Source organism: Sprattus sprattus (assembly GCF_963457725.1).
Source record: "Sprattus sprattus genome assembly, chromosome: 17".
NCBI classification, from domain to species: domain Eukaryota; kingdom Metazoa; phylum Chordata; class Actinopteri; order Clupeiformes; family Clupeidae; genus Sprattus; species Sprattus sprattus.
This window is the reverse complement of record NC_137915.1, coordinates 17228404-17235903: the sequence shown is the minus strand read 5'-3', so window position 1 is coordinate 17235903 and position 7500 is coordinate 17228404.

Below are 7500 nucleotides of genomic sequence, written 5' to 3'. Positions count from 1 at the left end.
GGCTCCCAGCTCTGGACTAACCCAAGAGAAATGTACAAAAAATAACGCAAGCTTCGATGATAAAGGGAGACTGAAATCAAGAAATAAAGGATGAGGAGAATGTGTGTCTTTACACACATAAGAACACAATTGTATTTAACTAAATTAATTGTGCTCCATAGTAAGCAATGTACAAAAATGTTTTGCTAAAATCCAAATATGCATTTAAAAACTCGAATTTGTCACTGTCCATCTTTCTCCACTTGGCTATATCTGTGTGGTGAAAATCTCCTAATTGAATTTAGATTGTCAGTCACCTCCTATTTCTTCTTCCTCTTGAGTTCTTCTTTGGCTGGGTCAGGGATTGGGATTTGAAGGGGAGCCTTCAGCGCAGTCAGGTCCTTCAGACTGAGAGATGATTTAAACAGTCCTGTGGGCTTCTATGGTTTAGTCAGTCCTTCAGCTGCTATCCCTGTGGAGGGTTAGAAATACCCATTCTGTTTGGCCAAGAACCACAAACAGACACATGTGTTTACAGCATCCCAAAGTCTACCCAACCTATTCACCCACAACATGCACTGCTTTCTCCAACTCTTTCACCTAACTGACATCTACTTTTTTTCTACGCTCTTCTAACTATTAGAATGGAATTTAATTAATGAATTAATAGTTTTTTGTCTTATTTCATTTTTGTTCCTTATTTATACAAAGCACATTGAATTGCCTCTGTATGAAATGTGCTGTATAAATAAACTTGAAATTACACATATCCAACACGTTAATAGATTACAGAGCATACTATCACCTAAGCTCACCACAGCAAAAGCCCTGATGTTATCTTCAACCATAAAAACACTCAAGAGTGAGAAAGAGGTGTGTCAACTATTGGTGTGAAGCCAGCATGTATCTGTTTCAAAAACACAGTAGGTATCAAAAACACAGTAATAAAAAACGACCTGCACTTTAAGCTCATCAACTCATCTGATCAAACTCATCAAATCATGAGAGGTCAAATTCTACAGCTAAAAGCCCTCCCACTGACTCACAAGGAGGAAACAAAAACATAAAGGCTGATGACTGTTTATTTATTCCTATGAAGACATACAACCTCTCTGGTATATTGTGCTAGTTTTTTCTTGTATTCTTTTATTGAGAAGGCGGGCAGTAATGATCATGAAGTCAAGAAAATAGTGGGAATATTTAGAGAAATACTGAGAGTAAAAGCAAAGTGAAGATATCGAAGAAAACTGTCAACAAAAATATCATCAGTCAAAAGAAGATGTCTTCAAAAACGTTCTCTGAAGAGGATCTGTCCTGTCCTATATGCCTTCAAATATTTAAGGATCCTGTTATCACAACATGTAGTCACAGATTTTGCAAAACCTGTCTGCAGCAATGCTGGCGAACCAAAACCATCAGGCAATGCCCAGTTTGCAACCGAAGATGCTCAAAGTCCAACTATCCTCCTAACTTGGCTTTAAGGAACCTGTGTGAAGCTTTTTCACGAGATGGAGATTTGAGAGCATCCACTGGGCCCGAGGTGTGCTGTAGTCTGCACAAAGAGAAACTCACTCTCTTCTGCCTGGAAGATGAACAGCCTGTGTGTCTGGTGTGTAGAGATTCAAAACGGCACAAAGGTCACAATTTTAGTCCCGTTGATGAAGCAGCCCTTGAATTTAAAGTAAGTTGTAGTCCTGCATTTTGCCTACTTGCCTACTAACTTGATACTGGCGCGTGCAGAGCAATTACTGTAAAAAACTGATATGTGTAAAGATATAGTTTTGATGGGTCTGAAATTGTCTGGTAACGTGTTTGTTAATTTCAGGATGGACTTGGGCTCAAATTGAAGCACCTCCAGCAAAAGCAGAGAGACTTCGAGGAGGTTAAACAGATCTGTAACCAAACTGCACAGCATATTCAGGTAGGAGAGATCATTTAGGTTAAATATTAACTTACCAGCCATAGCTTAAAGGCAGCGTTCCAAGATGTGGTGTTTTTTCAGTTTCAAGCTGAGCACACTGAGACAGCCATCAAGGAGGAGTTTGAGACGCTCCACCAATTTCTGCGAGATGAAGAAGCAGCCAGGATAGCAGCACTGAGAGCAGAAGATAAGCAGAAGAGGCAGATGCTGGAGGACGAGATTGAGAAGATGAGCAGAGAGATATCATCTCTTGCAGACGTCATCAGAGCCATAGAAAAGGAGATGGGAACTGATGACATCTCATTACTGCAGGTAAAATATATTTTTGATCTTTGGTGTTTTGTTCTTTGATTATTTATTGCCTAGGGGAAAATAGAACAGTTTTTTCTGGTGAATACCTAAATTGAGACTTTTTATCCAAAAATACAATGAAACAACTAAATACATGAATCTGTTTAAGTTTCCTGAAACATTTAAACTGAGGTCACAAGTAGGATGCAGAAAGCAAGAAGGGAAGATATCAGAGAACAAAATCAGTAATGTTAACGTTCAAAGATCTATGGCAGATAAATTGGGTGAAGTCTGCCTGAAAAAAATGTTCTTGCACAACAAACCAACTAATAGGTAGATAGAAATAAAATAAAAAAGACATTTGTGGATTGGCCTAAGTCTAACAAAGAAATCTTGCCATCCTGTTCACACCTTGCGGAGGTCATCTAGACACACCACACTGTTACGTGATGTGACCGCCGCATGAAGTAAGAGAATGAGCAAGAGAAAGAGGAATAAGAAATGTTCTATTCCAAGAAAAATATGGATTCTGGGATGATTATATTTCTGGCAACAACAGACTAAAAAGTTTGTCAAAGGAGTTGTCAAACTATATTAGTTGAATGCAAGAATATGTTTGAATACAATAGTAAATGTAGAGTAAATTCTACATATAGGCGTACATGTATCGACATTTCTAACAGGACAGGGGTCTACTCAATCATAATTATAATACTACGTTTAAATATAACTGCAAGAAGCGATCATTGGGGTCCAAGCAGAGGTGCAAAATGCCCCAAGAATACATTTGACCGCTCCAACAAGAGCGAGAGGACTTAAAGATTTAAAGACAAAAATGCATTTTGGAGATAGACAAAACCACATCATAGAAAACAGAGGAGAACATGTTGCAGCTTGTTGTAGCTTGATGTAGCAACATGGCTGATTTGTTTGGAATAAGGAAATAGCCTCTATATGCCATTATGAATGTGCTTAAAGATTGAATTAAGATTGGCCATTCACACATGCATGTGTTGAATGCTGAATTTGAATCAGTTGAGTGAACCAAATGGAACTTTGGGAGATTCGTGCAAATGTAGCAAAGTTTCTTTTTTCAAAATGTTAGCTTAAGTGGTTCTTGAGATACTGTGTCAGTTGCAGCGCCCCCTATGGTCCAATGTGTATACAATGAATGTGGTAGTGATATAAGTAGATATTATAGTATTCACTATGTGGCGCTACTTCACAAATGAATCAAAATTAGTCAGAGTGATGCATCTCCTAGAACAGCTTGCCATTAAAATTTGAGAACTTTTGGCAAAGAGTTTTTTGATCTAATACCTAAAAAGTGGTTTGGCCCTACCCCACTCCACAGGCCACTACTACCAAGGGAAACACACACCTTGGTCGCCAACACTGTGTAGTCCATATCACCCATGTGGGGCTACAACCACACCAAGCTTCAAATGGACTGTTGAAGTCTAAGTATATGATATTGCTGACCAAAAATGATTGGGGGAAAAGCGGAAGAGGAAGAAGAAAAAACGTTGTCAAACACTTGTTGACCACGATTATAATTACGCTCCGATTGACTTAACATTACCGTAGTTGAATATAGTTGCATTATCACAAAAAGTAATCCCTATTTACTTTCTGACTTTATTTCACAGAACTACAAGAACACAGCAGAAAGGTGAGTCATTTAACGTGCTACCCTCTGTCTCTCTTCTCCATGGTTCTGACCCAACACCAACAGCAGTAGCACTGACACCTCAATGTTATTCCAGAGTCCAGTACACACCACCGGCTCCAGAGGCGGCTTCTGGAACACTAATCCAGGTGGCAAAGCACCTGGGCAACCTGAAGTTCACAGTCTGGGAGAAGATGCAGAGCATTGTCCAATATAGTGGGTACTCATGACACATGACCCATGACACTTTCATGACAAAAGTTAATTCAAATATATAGTTACCCTAAGACACATGTGGTGCAGAAAGATATCCAGCCCCCTACCCCCCACCTAACATCTCTCTCTCATGGACTAACACTCTTTCAACAAGTATGCGGTTATGTAGTTATGGTTATGGTATATGATGCATACAGTATATGCTAAGTATTGTGCAGCAATATTGGATAGTGCATTACTTCGGGTGTCTTTTTAAATGTAAGTAATCATATATCTTTCAGTATAAACAATTAAATCTGCTTAATTTCACTTCCAGCTCCTGTGATTCTCGACCCCAACTCTGCCCACAGTCAGGATTAGTGACGACTCTCTCCAGGTTCCTCCTAACCCAGAGAGGTTTGATGCCAGCGCTGTAGTCCTGGGATCTGAAGACTTTAACTCAGGCAGCCACAGCTGGGACATTAAGGTGGGTGAGAGCACTGACTGGGCCGTGGGTGTGATGGCGGAGTCTGCATCGAGGAAAGGAAACATCTGCTCCAGAACCGGTCTGTGACGGTTCTGGTACTACAAAGGGGAGTACCGGGCTGGGTCCATATCAGGTGTTCCCGAGCTCCTCACAGTGACACAGAAACCCTAGAGGATCAGAGTGCAGCTTGACTGGGACGCCGGAAAGGTTTCTTTCTCTGACCCCGAAAGTGACCTACTTCTACACACTCACTCTCACACACACGTTTGACGAGAGAGTCTTTCCTCTGATCAATGTCACGTGTAAAGTCTCTCCACTGAAACTTGTGCCCCTGAAAACGTCTGTGACTGTTGAGTCTTAGAACCATGCCTAAATTACAGACACTGGAATAGTTATTAGTGTCAAACTGGCCACAAAAGAAGATTGTTTTATTCAGGGAAATTATGTGTACTATGTTTTATCTCCTTTTGAATCGTTTCTGATTAATGTTCAGTCAAAACATTATTTCTGCAGTTTTCAACAGTTCAAGTTCACAACTGAATTTCTTGAATTAATGAGTGACTTTTTTTTAAGATGTCATTTTTCAAGATAATCCATGGTTTTTATTCAAATTAAGAGACAACTATTGATCAATATTCTCGATTCTATAACCCAAGTGAAAATGCATGTCGGCCAAGTTGACCTCTCTGTTGAGGTCAGCCTAATCTGTTGCCGATTGTGGCCCCAGTGGATGATTCTGCGCCCTGTGTCCTCTGTCTGGCCTCTGTCCCCTCGTTGTGCCAGGTTGGCAGAAACCACAACAGATTCCATGCCTGAGTGGCCTTACTCAATTAAACTGTGGTGAGCGAGGAGCAGAGTTACAGCACAGCACAGAAATGTTGCATAGCTTCGCAATAAACAATGAGTGGAAAGGACACACTGCTTTTTAGATAAGCTTAGTGACATCAGACAGCTTTCTGAACCACCATGGCTGTACTCACAGACAGACAAACACACACACACACACACACACACACACACACACACACACACACACACACACAGAATGAGGACGGGGCTGTGCATAGTGTTGTTAGGTTGTGGAACTCTATCTAATCTGATATAGCAAGGTGTTCACCAAGGTCATGGGTTAGTGTTCCTGAGAGGAGAGCAAATGTACTGTTGAAGTATAGGCCTTTACTGGAAGCTTATTTGGATAAATGTCTTTTGAAATGAACCAATGTAAATGTTTAATTTCGCAAAACTAGTTTGTTCCGTGTGTATTTTCATGTAAACACACTCCACAAAACACCCAGGCTGAGAACATGCTCATGCATTTATTTTAGAGCACATACGTAAACACAGAGAGGGGCTTGTCTGTCACTCCGGTGTGGCATCTTGGGCTGTGCTCCATCAGACGTCAGAGACTGACATCAGGCCCTGGCAATGGCATCCGCGTTGGCACCAGATATTGGCATCACACAGTCCCGGTCCCAGAAGCACAGCCGGGGCAGGCCAGAGCTCAAGCTGGCACTAGGACTGGCCAGAGCTGGAAGATGTCTCTGGACTAAATCCCAGTGAAGACAAGGTGCTGAGGTTTGATTGATTGGGTGTATTCATTATTACTGTAGGGCTGATGTACTTTATAGCAGGTGTGGGTCTGAGTTATGTAAGACTGGTACCTTTACTGGTGCATTGCTTTGATTTATGCTTGTTTCTCGACCTGATTATTATTGAGTTCTGATTGATCTGTTTGTGCTATTCTTCTCATGCTTTGCTCAAGAATCTTTCATAATTGCCTGTGGAATGTGACTTGTTTTGGTTGGACCATGTGATCAAAGATTTGAATAAACACTGGAACAACACTGATGGTCGGGGGTCTGTGTTTAATGTATATTGGTCTCCATGGAGAGGCATTTTTGCTGACACATGCAGATATGTGGCACAGTGCGGTCAGCATATCGACACAATGCCGAGGGACAGTTATTTACCACAGTTAGAGGGTATGCGTTGCAATAAACAGGAACATAACGCAAGGCCCTTCTGTAGATGGACACAAGGCATGTTCAGGCTGTTAAAAGTTATGGGAATGAGCAGTGTTTTTGCTGCTTTCAAAAATGTGACGCCTTGCTGTGAGATATCAATAAATCAATCAACTCTCACACACGGCTGTCAGAAAGAGACAGAGCTTAGGAAAGATAGAGACTGAAGGAGTCAGGGAAAAGATGAGGAATAATCAGTTGGGGTCTAAATATTTATGTGAGTCCTAACTATTTTGCTGCATGTATGAATGATGAATGAACCATGTTTAATTGCCACAAATCATGTGCATAGATAAGCAATTGAACTGTACAAATTGGTTTGTATAAATTATCCACTTGCCTTTACGTAGTGACCTGATGTCTTTCGGGGTACTTACAACTGTAACCTAAGCATTACATTTTATGATGCTTTTGATGATAAAAATTTTAACATCTCAGATGGAAGAAAAAAATGCACCACAACAAGGCCACAAGGTTCATTTCCCAGTACGCATATGCATAATCTCTACCTTACCTGCTCTACAAGGGTGTTTCCACAGATGCATCCTCTTATTGAGTAAATGTAAATGTGAAGTTTCATAGTTCATTGCCCAATGTGCAGTGTCCAATAAGTGAACAGATTCTGGTGTAAAATGTCGAATGAAGAATTTTGATATTCATTCCATCCCATCATGAGATGGACCAACCCTTGTATACACACAAACCCTTACCAGAGGTGCTGTCATACCTAATTTTCCACAAGAAGATGAACGCTGTGTTGATTTATGCTCAGAACACTAGAGCAATGACCTCTTACACATAAACATGCACTCGGAAGGCCTCCCAAGACTCCCAGGGCCCAGTGTTGACTCTGGGAGAGCCCTCAAGCAGAGGGACAGAGTGTGGCCGAGGAGGATTCTCTCGCCATTTCAAAAACACAAGGCCATTTGTCAGTGCC